At 42.2% G+C, this 14,479-nt stretch overlaps 1 pseudogene; it reads right to left on the minus strand.

The window, feature by feature from the left end:
• Positions 1-13,431: 13,431 nt before the first annotated feature.
• Positions 13,432-13,549, minus strand: LOC126250276 (5S ribosomal RNA; annotated as a pseudogene).
• Positions 13,550-14,479: the final 930 nt, after the last annotated feature.

The following is a 14,479-nucleotide window of genomic DNA, read 5'->3' on the forward strand; positions in this document are numbered from 1 at the left end:
CGGAATTAGACTTTGAAAACAAACAGAAAAAACTAAATATGTCACTCGCTACTCACCTGGTGCTTCACTATCGGAGGCTTGCAGGTGACTGAGCAGTGGTCAGCGGTTACTTGCCGTCCAAAATAAACAAACAAGCAAATGACTACTGCGCTACTGATTGGGTGAAAGTACACACCATTATCAATACGCGATACTGTACCACCAAAATACAAAAATACCCAATGAACTTAAGAATTAAATTTTGAAAGCACACAAATAATTTAAGAATTAAACTGTGAACACAAACAGAAAAGCTAAATATGCCACTTGCTAGTCTCCTGATGTTTTACCCATGAAGGATGGCGGCTGACTGGCTGTGACCAACGGCTAGTGGCCGTCCAAAACAAACGAACAGATGACTACTGCGCTACAGACTGCGCGAATCTACCCGTTGCAGTCACTACAACGCAATGCTACACCTCTCATAAGAGGTGACGTCAACTAAATTTGATGTTCTCCATTGGCTCTGTTCATCAGCAACAGAAGTTCCTGGACTTTGCTACAGTAATTTTTGATGTTTACTAATGAATTAAAAATAAAACTCGTTGGTCGTTCGCCCTATGATCATTGACACTCTTTTGTGACTAGTTACATGTACAACTGCAAAAAGCTGAAATGGGAAACAGTCTAGTGATGCGACTTTTGAAAGTCCTGTAAATACTGTTGGAAGCATTGTAATCGTTTTCAAACAGTAATTGTGCCAACAATACATTTATGAACTCTTGGTCAGTTGTGTAATGTGTAGATTAGAAACAATATAAAAATAGAAAGGGGCTTCATAAAGATTCACACTTGGATACACGCGAATATGAACTTCTTTATGTGAAATTATTCCTACCCTAACCCCGCAACTTTTAATAACGATCAGTGATATTACGATTACTTTCGTATAACTACATTTTCATTTTTATTTCAGAAAATCCGTTGAACAAGTACAACTATTTACTGTCAATCACAACGAGAGAAATAATATACTAGAGATGAAGTATAAGAGACCTGTCAAGGTAAATAAATACTTTTGTTCTTCTGTAGTCGTAGGTCTCAAACTAAAGTCTGTTTTACTCTCGTTAATAAGCGTTACCACAATGCAGAAAGCTAGCATTGTGACTGTAGGATAGTTCCTTGTGGCTGTGATTCGTATTGCGTGTGTGTGTGCGTGTGTGTGGGCGCGCGCGCGCGCGCGCTCGCGCGCGTACGTGCATTTCCGGTTTGTAGGAGCTGAACGGCGAGGTTGTCAGCAATCATAGAAAAGAAAGCAGGAACGAATGTGGTTAAAATTGTCATAAAACAAGTAAGAGTAATTTTTATTTTTTTTATTTGGTAAGAGTATTCCATGGATCAGTACATGCGAGTAATTCACTTGGATGTGGAACATGTCAATACAATTATACAAATACAATTAATACTATAGTATAACAATAACATATTTCAATAATATAAATAATAGTAAGAATCAATTTTTCTTATTTACTAGCTAACATTTATCTAGTATTGTAATTCACTGTCTAACATTAACATAGTGTCGTATCTCTCGTCTGATAAATGAATAACAAGATGTATCTTGTTATGCAAGAAGTGCATTAAAAGTGTGTATGGCAACTTTTAATTATTTCTGGTAAAGAATTCCTCTAAGGAGTACAGTGGATGGTCAAGCACATATTTCTTTAACGTTAGTTAGGCAGTGGCTTAAAAGTCTTAATAGCATCATACTTTACTCCCTTCTGTACAAGTGACAAATTTTTTAGTTCAAAATGGAGATCATCTTTACCTCTAGTGTTATAGTTGTCGTATGAACAATTCGTTTCATACTGACCATACTTTTTGAAGAAAAAATTCATCTGAGAGTCTATGTACTGACTTGTTGTTGTCAGTATTCCTAGCTGTGTGAACTCTTCACACATAAGGTTGGTGGAGAAACACCACTCATAATTCTGCTTCTGAGCTGTTAGGATTTTTTTTAGACTGGTGAATCACCCCAGAAGATTATTCCATAACTCATTAATGAGTGAAAGTACCCAAAATAAGCTGATTATAAAATGATGATGTCCCAAAGATAAGCTATGATTCTTAAAGTAAAAGTTGCTGATGACAGCCTTTTTAGAGTCAAGGACACATAAATGTTCCCAGTTGAGCTTACTGTCGATATGAACTCCTAGGAATTTAGTGGAGTGCACCTGTTGTAGTACCTGGTTGTCTTGTGCAATAGTTATGCCTTCTGGACTTTTATTTTTAGTGTGGATCTGAATAAAATTAATTTTTTTAATATTAACAGAGAGAGAATTAATTGTAAACCAAGCTGTAACTTCTCTGAGTATGTCATTAACATCAGGCTCTAGATCAATTGCGGACGTACTATATACACAATGCTTGTATCATCAGCAAACATTGTGAATTCACATTTTTTACTAATGGACAGGGGCAGATCATTAACATATATTAAAAACAGCAAGGGCCCAAGGATAGGTCTCTGGGGAAGCCCATGCATTATTTTGCCCCATTCAGAAGTCACTGTATTAAGAGATCCATTGTTGCAGCCATGTAGGACCACCTTTTGGTTTCTGTCTTCGAGATATGATTTTAACCAATTACCTATAGACTCATTGATTCAATAATGATAGGCCTTCAAGGCCTTCTCTAAGAGTATCTTGTGTTTTACAGTCAAAAGCCTTGGAAAGGCCACAGGAGACACCATCTGGTGACATCGTACTGTTAATAGAGTCAAAGATATCTTTTGTGAGTGAGTATCTGGCTCGCTCTGTCGAAACCCCTTTTTGAAAACCAATCTGTCTAAGGTTAATAACATTATGGTTATCTAGGTGGGCCACAATCTTGTTATACGCTGCTTTCTCAAGAACCTTTGAAAATGTTGTTAACAGAGACAGGACGATGATTCGTGACATCTGTAGCATCGCCGGACTTGTAAAGAGGTCTCACAATGGCATATTTCATCCTCTCTGGAACAACTCCTTCACAAAGAGACGTGTTTTAAATGTGAGCAAATACTACACTTACTTCATTACTGCAGGCTTTTAACAGCTTGCTAGAGATGTTATCTGTACCTAGAGATCTCTTACTTTTTAATGAGTGAATTACTTTTTTATTTCATTGACAGTTGTGGGTGATACATTTATAAGAGTAGAAATTTAAGGGAAGTTGAGTTTCAGATTATCTGCAGCTTCACTTAGGTCACCACTGCAACTTATTTGAGAAGTGACAGCTAAAAGGTGGTTGTTAAATGTATCTGCTATCTGTTTATTAACAACTATTTTCTAGTCATTAATTTTTAGGCCAGCAGTTCTTACATTTTCAGATGGTGAAGTTCCTATTTCCCTCTTTATTATATTCCAAATCGTTCTGATTTTATTACTTGAACAGCTAATTTCAGAAGTAACGCACATACTCTGTGATTTACTAATTATTTTTGGTAAAATTTTTCAGTATGTCCTATAACAGTGAATCTGGAGAGGATTATTAGATTTTCTGGATACTATATACAGTTCACTCTTTCTCTGGTATGATATTTTTATGCCTTTGGTGACCAATGGTTTTTTGCCTGTTTGCTTGTCCTGTAATCTATAGATCTTTTTTGGGAAGACACTTTCAAATATACCTGATACTTAATCAGTAGTCCGCAGCTCGTGTTCGTGCGGTAGCGTTCTCGCTTCCTGCGCCCGGGTTCCCGGGTTCGATTCCCGGCGGGGTCAGGGATTTTCTCTGCCTCGTGATGACTGGGTGTTGTGTGATGTCATTACGTTAGTTAGGTGTAAGTAGTTCTAAGTTCTAGGGGACTGATGACCATAGATGTTAAGTCCCATAGTGCTCAGGGCCATTTGAACCATTTTTAATCAGTAAATATTATATTTTGTATTAGCATCACCTGCAACATAAACATACCTCCAATCAGTCTCCTGAAGGCGTAATTTGAACTCTTGAATATTTTCCTCATTCATGTTTCTCATGGTTTTGCATTGAGCATCAGCACTACTCTGATGTGTATTTAAGTTGTTAATCGCGAATATTTGCCCATTATGATCAGAGAGACAATTTATGACTTTCTTCTAGTATGGTATGATTAGCTCTAAGACTGATACAATTACACTAACTTACTCCTAACCTGACTCACGGTTACACGCACAGTCACACTATCTTATAAATTTTAAGAAGTGTAAAACTGGTCAGATGCTCTAAAGCTGTCTATTAAAACACATATAACACAAAAAGAAAACTAAAATTATCACACGGGATTATATAGCTGGCTGATCACTTACAAAAAACACGAATGAGCCTGTCAAACTGATAACATATCAATAAGTTTTCCTAAAATTTTAGGGAATAAATCGGACTTGTCACAAAACGTTGAAACACATAACACATTCATCCGATTGTCAGTAGAAAGAGAGGGCAAGTCCGTCCTGGCTGCTGTCCTCTTGTATAAATATAAAAAAGTCTACTAAAATGTGGCGCACTGTGATCCTCACACGACAGTCACCGCACACGGGATGGTCCTCTCGCAGGAGCAAGATTCCATGTGGTTGGGCTGTGTCCGATACGTCACTGCTTTCTACAAGTCTTTTATGAAGTGATAAGTGAGTAAGTATATCGATCGAATGACTGGAGAAGTAATTTTTAGTGGAATGTTGTGTTTGCTTCGCTGTGGGTAAGTGAGGACCGATAGGTACCGGTGCCGACTCACTCTTCACGAATGAATTCCTGAACTTAATGTTCCCATACGTCCGATGAATTATCGTACACAGTGGCGCATCACTTAGTGAATGTGTCTCTGCGAGAAGAGGGCATTGGAGCGTAGTCTAGCGATCAGAATCTTTACGTTACCACCTCTCCTCCCGTTGCCGTCCAATGATTGGCGATCAAAAATATTTACACAACAAGATCTTGTACTGGCAACATTAGCAATGTGCGCTGGAGACCACTGCTAAGGAAACTGGTACATGAACGCCTCAAATCACCGCTTGGAGTATTTCACACGACACAGCAGTTTTTTTCATGTCTTTTGATGGGGCCACCACGTCACCACTTTTCAACATTAGCGTCTTGACAGCATTTCGGTTTTAAATATATGAATTCATATGACACTGTGCAGTTTGTTTGAAAACATATTATATTAAAAGACCTTACTGTGTAACATAATGCTAAATACTGACAAGTTGTGGGGTGAGAAATCTCTTCGTCACCAGTTGTCTATCTACTCGGACGAAGGTAGGGCGACGCCAAGACCAGTGAAACAAACAATTAATTCGCTGGGCACGTGCCTAGATGTAAAATTTTTGTCCGCTGTAGTCATACTCAGTTTATTAAGTTATTTCACGAGTGCTCAGTGCATTCTTTAGGATGTGACATATGAGTAATGCTTCACATTCCTCTCTTTGGCGTTCAGCGTAGCCCACAGGACTATGAATATTGCGTACGGTCTCTACTTTAAACCATCAACAGAATTAATACCCGTTAATTCTGTCGGCAACAGCTCGCTATCTCATTCTCTTAGCCCTCAATACAATGAAGAAATTTTTTCTAAACAGGAGGCCAAAAAAAGCAAAGACGAAAATAATATACTTATTATTCACAGAATAATTCCAAACTGCAACTTGATGGGTCGTGCCTTTGGTAAATAAACAATATTAATCAAATTTTTCGATGACATCAAGGGAAAGCTTTTTTTCTCAGTGTGTTATAACAATTTATTTTTCGTTGCATCTTCAGTTTTAACTTTCTTTTAACGCATCCTGCGAATTTTGCGTATCTTCATCAGTAATAGAGCTTTTTGGGTTTATATGAAACCGAAATAACTGAAATAAGATGATGAGCGAAAGAAATGTTTTTATTTGTAATTGTAGCACGTCATTGTTACGAAACTGCAAGAGGTGCGAAAATAAACTTAAGCACTCTCATTTCAAATGACTGTAAGAGTGGACATGGAAGACTTCAGAAAAATCCAATAAAATTTGCTTGCACACTTCTTTCATCTGATATTAGAACTATTGTAGGGATTCTAATACGGTTTTCATTAATAGATAGATTGATTCACAAAGAAGATTTGTGCATATAAATTACAAATATTTCTTGCAGATTCGGTGAATTATAATGAATTACAGTCCCCCTTGGCTGTGAAAATGATTCCATTGCCTTCTAGCAGTGAATAATCCATACATATTGGCCTCCTGATTGCTGCGACAGGCTGCTGCGGGCTACCATTACCTGAATACCGGTATTAACTACTACCAACTTTCTAAACAACTTGCGATTCAGGCCGTATCAGATATTAAGAACTGATTTTTTGGTGTAGAATTAGTGTCGAAGGAGTGTTGCCATTAGTGCGGATTGCGCCGTACTAGCACTGCAGGCCGGCGGCCGGTAAGTGACAATAACCCGCTCCGAACAGGCTTGTCAAGTGGTGGACCAGGTTTTCAGTAGCTCACAGCTCCCATCATTGTCATGAGATGTCATTCCAAACACCAATATCCTGCTTAAATATGTTTCTTATGTGACAGTGATAATATTCAATTACCTAAAGTTTTTCTCTGAATTTTTATCTTGACACTAGGCAATGATCAAATGGTTCAAATGGCTCTGAGCACTATAGGACTTAGCATCTGAGGTCATCAGTCCCCTAGAACTTAGAACTGCTTAAACCTAACTAACCTAAGGACATCACACACATCCATGTCCGAGCAGGATTCGAACCTGCGACCGTAGCGGTCGAGCATTTCCAGACTGAAGCGCCTAGAACCGCTCGGCCACATCGGCCGGCATGCAGTGATCCGTAAACAGAATTACTGCTACGCTAGACAAGTCGTCCGTCCATAGATACTTAGTGCCACTCGTGCGAAGCTGAATGGACGGAGAGGGAGGAGTGGGTGGGAGGACGTATTGGGAGTATTTAGTTCATAATAAAATTAGTGTCTTGAAATTATCCCAACTGGAATCGTTAAGTTGTCTGTCCAGTAGAATGTAGAACCCATCTGCTAACTTTCTTAGAACTTTCTCCTTCATCGTCATGGCACTGTAAGTAACAGTACTGGACTGTTTAAACGGTCTTTAAACGTGTGAGCTCACTGAGACCAGCTGTCTAGCGAACACATGTCACCGTCTCTTACTCTATTGCACCTCGTGGTTGTGAGTTTGCGGATGAGCTTACGAACCAGTTCGAAGGCCAATATGACAGGTTCTCTAGAAATGTAAACTAAAGTAATTTTTGTTGTTCTGGTTATCGGTCCGAAGACTCGTTTGATGCATCGCTCGAACTAGTCTATCTTGTTCAAGCTTCTTAATCTCTGCATAACTACAACAACCTACATCCATTTTAACCTGCTTACTTTATTCAAGCACTGGTGTCCATCTACAATTTTTAACCCCCCACATTTGCCTCTACTACGAAACTGACTATTCCTTGATGCTTTAAGATAAGCTGACCCCTTCTTTTACGCAGACTGTGCCATAATTCTTTCCCATTTAGATTCAGTACCCCCATATTAGTTACTGAGCTACCTATCTAATAGTCAACATTATTTTTTAGCGCCACATTTCAAAATCTGCTATTCTCTTTTCGTCAGAACGGTATATCAGCCACGTTCCACTTTCGTAGAAAGCTATACTCTTGACAATTTCCTTCAGAGAAAAATTCGCAGCATATTGATATTTAGTGTCAATAACTTTCTCTTTTTCAGAAACACTTTCTTTGGTTTGTCGGTCGCCTTTTATACCCCACGTACTTCGGCCATAGTCAGCTACTTTTCGGCCTAGTAGCAACCCTCATATACTGTCTAAACTTTAAGTGTGTCAGTTACTAATTTAATTTCCTCTTCATCGCCAGATTTAATTCGACTACACTCTACTATCCTTGTTTTAGTTTTATTGGTGTTCATTTATAACAGGATTGTTGTACCCTTTACTAATTTAAATAAATGAAGTTGCTGGGCACTTTTGTTTCCACATGGAATCAAACCTGATAGATTTATAAACTCTTTTCGAGATACTATCCAAACCGAAGACAGTATCGAAACCGTTCCGCTGGTCATTTAAGACGATTGTTGTCTCTAACAGAATTAGAGAGATCAGAGGTTGTAATATGTCAGAACGACTGAGAGGGTATGGTTTCAAATGGTTCAAATGGCTCTGAGCACTATGGGACCTAACTTCTGAGGTCATCAGTCCCCTAGAACTTAGAACTACTTAAACCTAACTAACCTAAGGACATCATATACATCCATGCCCGAGGCAGGATTCGAACCTGCGATCGTAGCGGTCGCGTGGTTCCAGACTGTAGCGCCTAGAACCGCTCGGCCACACCGACCGGTGGGTGTGGTTTGGGAGAGAGGGATGACTCACGCCAAAGTATGCAGAGAAACAGAAGCAACTGTGTCATTGACTTTATTACGTCGAAGATACACACCGGCCTTGCGCTGAACTCGTCGATGGCGCCGCATAACGTGCATGGGTCAGCACCAACGCAAATGTCGGAATCTGCAGCGTCGATTTCCGGTTGCCCAGCCTTCCAGACGTAGAGATCCCACTCGCGCCACGGCTAAGTGGCCGCCGCGTGCGTTAACTGTGCACATAGCCCGGAACACGGCTGACTGCTCCCTAAAACGTGACTCGTGGACCCCGTGTAGAGCACCGAAGGGAAGCAGCCGGCCGCCATCGTTGTAGTGAGCCTTAAGCAGCTGCGGCCGTCCGCCCAGGGCAGCTCGTTTAGTGCCCGCAGACAGCTCTGCGCCCGGGAGGCCGCGAATTCCTGTCCCGGCCCCGCCCCTGCGGACGGTAGCTTGCAGTCCGCCGGACGATGCCACCCACAGAGCGGAGACTAGCAGCCCTCTCGCTCCTCGCGCCGGTGTAGCTTCAAGGTGCGACGCGCCCCGCCGCAAGTGTCCGTATAGCGGAGGTTGGAGGTAGCTTCAGCGAGCTGGTTGGCCATCATCAGAGGGTCGTCGTGATTGGCCTACAACTTAAACAATCGTCATCCTCTCCGGTGCTAGCCACAGACAGAATGGCGACACGACTGCCCGATTTGTGCCTCCGGGCTCGCTTGTTTATGTGCCTTTTCCCTACGCCTCTGACGTAGTTCTTCTGGAGGGGACAAGTGGAGTGCTCTTTGATAATAACAATGAGATATTTCCTCAGCCCACTACGGCCCCTACACACAGGTCACTAGGCGCTTTTGTAACTGCCAAGTGTGGGTTCTTCATAGCACGTCGGTGTCCTGTGCTGGCCTGATTACTTCACATTTGCATAAAGTGTCCACTGGGTCGTAACTTCCAGCCTGCAAGCGGTGTCGTAAACCTGTGTCACCGAATCGTTTTCAAAATATCAGTATCTCTACGCCTGACATCCGATGTGGCAGTCGGTCCCTGAACTACTGCCTTCCACCCATAGCTGCACGGGATTTAAAAGAATTCCCCAAATTCACGCCTGTACTTATTAGTGACGCAACAACTCCATGGCTTTATTTTTTTTTCCATAAACTTTAGTTACCTCTCCGATTTTCTCCTTTGTTTCCTTTACTGCTTGTTCAATGTACAGTCTGAATATCATTACAACCCTGTCTAACTTCCTGTTCATCTACTCTCTTCGGTTAATATCTTTCGACTAGCAGTCTGGTGTCTGAAGAACTTGTAGATAACTTTTCACTCCCTATATTTTATTCCTGCTACCTAGAAATTTTCGAAGAGTGCGTTTCAGTAAACATGGTCAAAGGTTCCTTCAATCTGCAAATGCTATAAACGTAAGGCGAGGACAGCCTATGATCCCTTCAATGCAGATGCACACCAAGCTCGAACTCTTTCGGGAATACATCAAATGAAGTCGCAATTGCCAATAATGACTACCGTCAGGTGTAGAATGGAATGACGGCAATGAAAATTAGTGCTGGACCGGAACTCGAACCCAGATTTCCCGCTTATCGCGAGCGGTTGCCTAATCATGTGGCTATGCGTGCACGACTCAGGGCCAGACCCAAACTTTCATAGTCGCTTGCCCGGTATCGGGAGATAAATACGATATTGCAGCGCCTTTGTTATTCTGATTACGATGCGAAGTTCCTTCGGACATGGGTGCATGTACGGGAATATACAGGGTGTTTGAAAAATGACCGGTATATTTGAAACGGCAATAAAAACTAAACGAGCAGCGATAGAAATACACCGTTTGTTGCGATATGCTTGGGACAACAGTACATTTTCAGGCAGACAAACTTTCGAAATTACAGTAGTTACAATTTTCAACAACAGATGGCGCTGCGGTCTGGGAAACTCTATAGAACGATATTTTCCACATATCCACCATGCGTAGCAATAATATGACGTAGTCTCTGAATGAAATTACCCGAAACCTTTGACAACGTGTCTGGCGGAATGGCTTCACATGCAGATGAGATGTACTGCTTCAGCTGTTCAATTGTTTCTGGATTCTGGCGGTACACCTGGTCTTTCAAGTGTCCCCACAGAAAGAAGTCACAGGGGTTCATGTCTGGCGAATAGGGAGGCCAATCCACGCCGCCTCCTGTATGTTTCGGATAGCCCAAAGCAATCACACGATCATCGAAATATTCGTTCAGGAAATTAAAGACGTCGGCCGTGCGATGTGGCCGGGCACCATCTTGCATAAACCACGAGGTGTTCGCAGTGTCGTCTAAGGCAGTTTGTACCGCCACAAATTCACGAATAATGTCCAGATAGCGTGATGCAGTAATCGTTTCGGATCTGAAAAATGGGCCAATGATTCCTTTGGAAGACATGGCGGCCCAGACCAGTACTTTTTGAGGATGCAGGGACGATGGGACTGCAACATGGGGCTTTTCGGTTCCCCATATGCGACAGTTCTGTTTATTGACGAAGCCGTCCAGGTAAAAATAAGCTTCGTCAGTAAACCAAATGCTGCCCACATGCATATCGCCGTCATCAATCCTGTGCACTATATCGTTAGCGAATGTCTCTCGTGCAGCAATGGTAGCGGCGCTGAGGGGTTGCCGCGTTTGAATTTTGTATGGATAGAGGTGTAAACTCTGGCGCATGAGACGATACGTGGACGTTGGCGTCATTTGGACCGCAGCTGCAACACGGCGAACGGAAACCCGAGGCCGCTGTTGGATCACCTGCTGCACTAGCTGTGCATTGCCCTCTGTGGTTGCCGTACGCGGTCGCCCTACCTTTCCAGCACGTTCATCCGTCACGTTCCCAGTCCGTTGAAATTATTCAAACAGATCCTTTATTGTATCGCTTTTCGGTCCTTTGGTTACATTAAACCTCCGTTGAAAACTTCGTCTTGTTGCAACAACACTGTGTTCTAGGCGGTGGAATTCCAACACCAGAAAAATCCTCTGTTCTAAGGAATAAACCATGTTGTCTACAGCACACGTGCACGTTGTGAACAGCACACGCTTACAGCAGAAAGACGACGTACAGAATGGCGCACCCACAGACTGCGTTGTCTTCTATATCTTTCACATCACTTGCAGCGCCATCTGTTGTTGAAAATTGTAACTACTGTAATTTCGAAAGTTTGTCCGCCTGAAAATGTACTGTTGTCCCAAGCATATTGCAACAAACGGTGTATTTCTATCGCTGCTCGTTTAGGTTTTATTGCCGTTTCAAATATACCGGTCATTTTTGAAACACCCTGTACATAATGGATGTACGCGTACCGGTCGTAGCGCGTGGTTGACGACATATGGACGTTACGGTGTAAACCTGAATCGTGCACGGGTAGCCACATAATAAGGTGACCGCTCGCGATAAATGGGAAATCCGCATTCGAGTCCCGGTCCGGCACAAATTTTCATTGCCGTCATTCCATTCTACAGCTGATGGTAGTCATTATTCCTAATTGCGAATTCATTTTATGTGTTTCCTAACGGCTGTGGTCGCCGCAGTGCCTCTTTCTATGGGCATGCATGCATGTCGAAAGAAACTTTGCATCGTAATCAGAATAACACAGGCGTTGCAATATCTTATCTTAAGGGAATAGGCGAAATGCCGCAAGTAATGAGGATAATGGGCAAGGGGCACTGCCTCAGTAGTGTGTGGATAATATGAGGATTTGGGTCTGACGGGAAGCGTACTAGGGTAGTCCGTCCAGTAATGATGATACCTGTGTCCGCATGGCATAGTAGTCAGCGCTTCTGCCTGGTGCGCAGCAGACCGATGTTCAAATCCCGGTGCATCACGAATTTTCAGCTTACCCCACTGATTTAAATCAATGCCCGCTGGAAGCTAATGTCTTTAATTCCTTTGTACCTGTAAACGTAGGTTTGCATTTCTTCAGTCTGTTTTCCAGCGCAAGTCGTAGGCTCAGCATTGCCCTACGCGTTCCTATTTCTCTGTAACTCGAACGGATCTTCTCCGCAATCGACTACTGCCGGTTTTCTTCACTCCTCTGTCAATAATTCGTGTCAGTGTACTGTAACCAAGACTTACTAGACTGATGGTTCGGTAAAATTCACACCTGTTAGAATCTGCCGACGTCTCTGTAATTGGGATTATTACGTTCTTCTTAACGTCTGAAGGCATTTCATCTGTTTCATATATCTTGCATACTTAGGTGGAGTAGCTTTGTCATCGCTTATTCTTCCCAGGATCTCAATAAATTTGAGGGAATGTCTTGCATTGAATTTCCTCTTCATCAGCTTCCTCTTCCCTTTCCACAATACTGTCTGCTGGTTTGTTTCATTTGTAGATCTATAGCAGTTCTACATATTCCTTCCATCTTTCAGCCTTTCCTTAGTACCGGTTTGACATCTGAGCCCTTGATACTGATACAGTTGCTTCTGTTTTCTCCGAAAAATGGCATAATTGCCCCAACTTTCTCAGAGTCATGCATTTGTCCTGTAACCTTTATTGCTTCGCCATTTTCCACTTTCCGTTTATCTCAATTTTTGCTGTCCATATTCCCCTTTGCGTGCCAAAATTGCTGCTTTTTGTGCGGGGTGTTTCAAAGTCATCGCATCAGACATCTAGGGGGTTATAGATCACTTCATAGGGAACAACTTTTGTTAGAGATAAAATGTTCACTGACGCTTCCTGTCGACATCAGGCATACTTTAATGTTCGCGGGACTTGGGACGACGAGATTTAACCGAACTAGAAGATCTCCTAACCATATGTGCTGTGTAATACCTACTCAGGCAAATTGACAGAGTGATTTTCAAGAAGAAAACCATAAGAACAATTGCGGAGAGAGGTATTTGACCCAGGCCTTAAAGACCCAACGGTACCGACCGGCCGCCGTGTCATCCTAAGACAACAGACGTTACTGGATGCCGAAATAGAGGGACATGTGGTCAGCACACCGCTCTCCCACCGTATATCAGTTTACGAAACCGGAGCCGCTACTTCTCAGTCAAGTAGCTACTCAGTTTGCCTCAAGGGCTGAGTGCACCACGCTTGCCAACAGCACTCGGCAGACCTGATGGTCACCCATCCAAGTGCTAGCTCAGCCCGACAGCGCCTAACTTCGGTGATCTGACGGGAACCGGTGTTACCACTGCGGCAAGGCCGTTAGCTTACACACTGAGCCATCATACATACTGAGACAAGAGTGCTGTATATCATTATGAATCATCCATCAAACTGTATCATAGAGCCACTGGACTATTGAAAGTAAAGCAAACTAGACATCTTCAGATCGGTACATGTTTTTTTGGTCTGTGTAATATATGATGTCATTCATCACTGTAAATAATGTTTTTCGTTTCCCTAGATTTCATCGGGGAAGTGAATTGCACTTCTCCAGTTAGCAGATTTTTTTTTTCATGATCCTTGGCATATGTTCAGCAGCTCATGGAGGAAATATCCTTCCGTTTAAGAAACGAACACAGAATATATATGGAATACAGAAAGGAAATAACTGAAAATGATCAAACAAGTGTCACAAATGCACATTGCAAACAAATATCAGTAGTTTACTATACTTAGGAAAATCTTTTTGCGTCAAGGAGGTATATGAAAATTCGCCATTTTCATCAAAATTCTTTTAGACCCCTTCCAAACAATTCTACATCTACATCTACATGACTACTCTGTAATTCACATTTAAGTGCTTGGCAGAGGGTTCATCGAACCACAATCATACTATCTCTCTACCATTCCACTCCCGAACAGCGCGCGGGAAAAACGAACACCTAAACCTTTCTGTTCGAGCTCTGATTTCTCGTATTTTATTTTGGTGATCATTCCTACCTATGTAGGTTGGACTCAACAAAATATTTTCGCATTCGGAAGAGAAAGTTGGTGACTGAAATTTCGTAAATAGATCTCGCCGCGACGAAAACCGTCTTTGCTGTAATGACTTCCATCCCAACTCGCGTATCATATCTGCCACACTCTCTCCCCTATTACGTGATAATACCAAACGAGCTGCCCTTTCGATGTCCTCCGTCAATCCCACCTGGTAAGGATCCCACACCGCGCAGCAATATTCTAACAGAGGACGA

This window comes from Schistocerca nitens, chromosome 3 (assembly GCF_023898315.1).
Source record: "Schistocerca nitens isolate TAMUIC-IGC-003100 chromosome 3, iqSchNite1.1, whole genome shotgun sequence".
NCBI lineage: Eukaryota > Metazoa > Arthropoda > Insecta > Orthoptera > Acrididae > Schistocerca > Schistocerca nitens.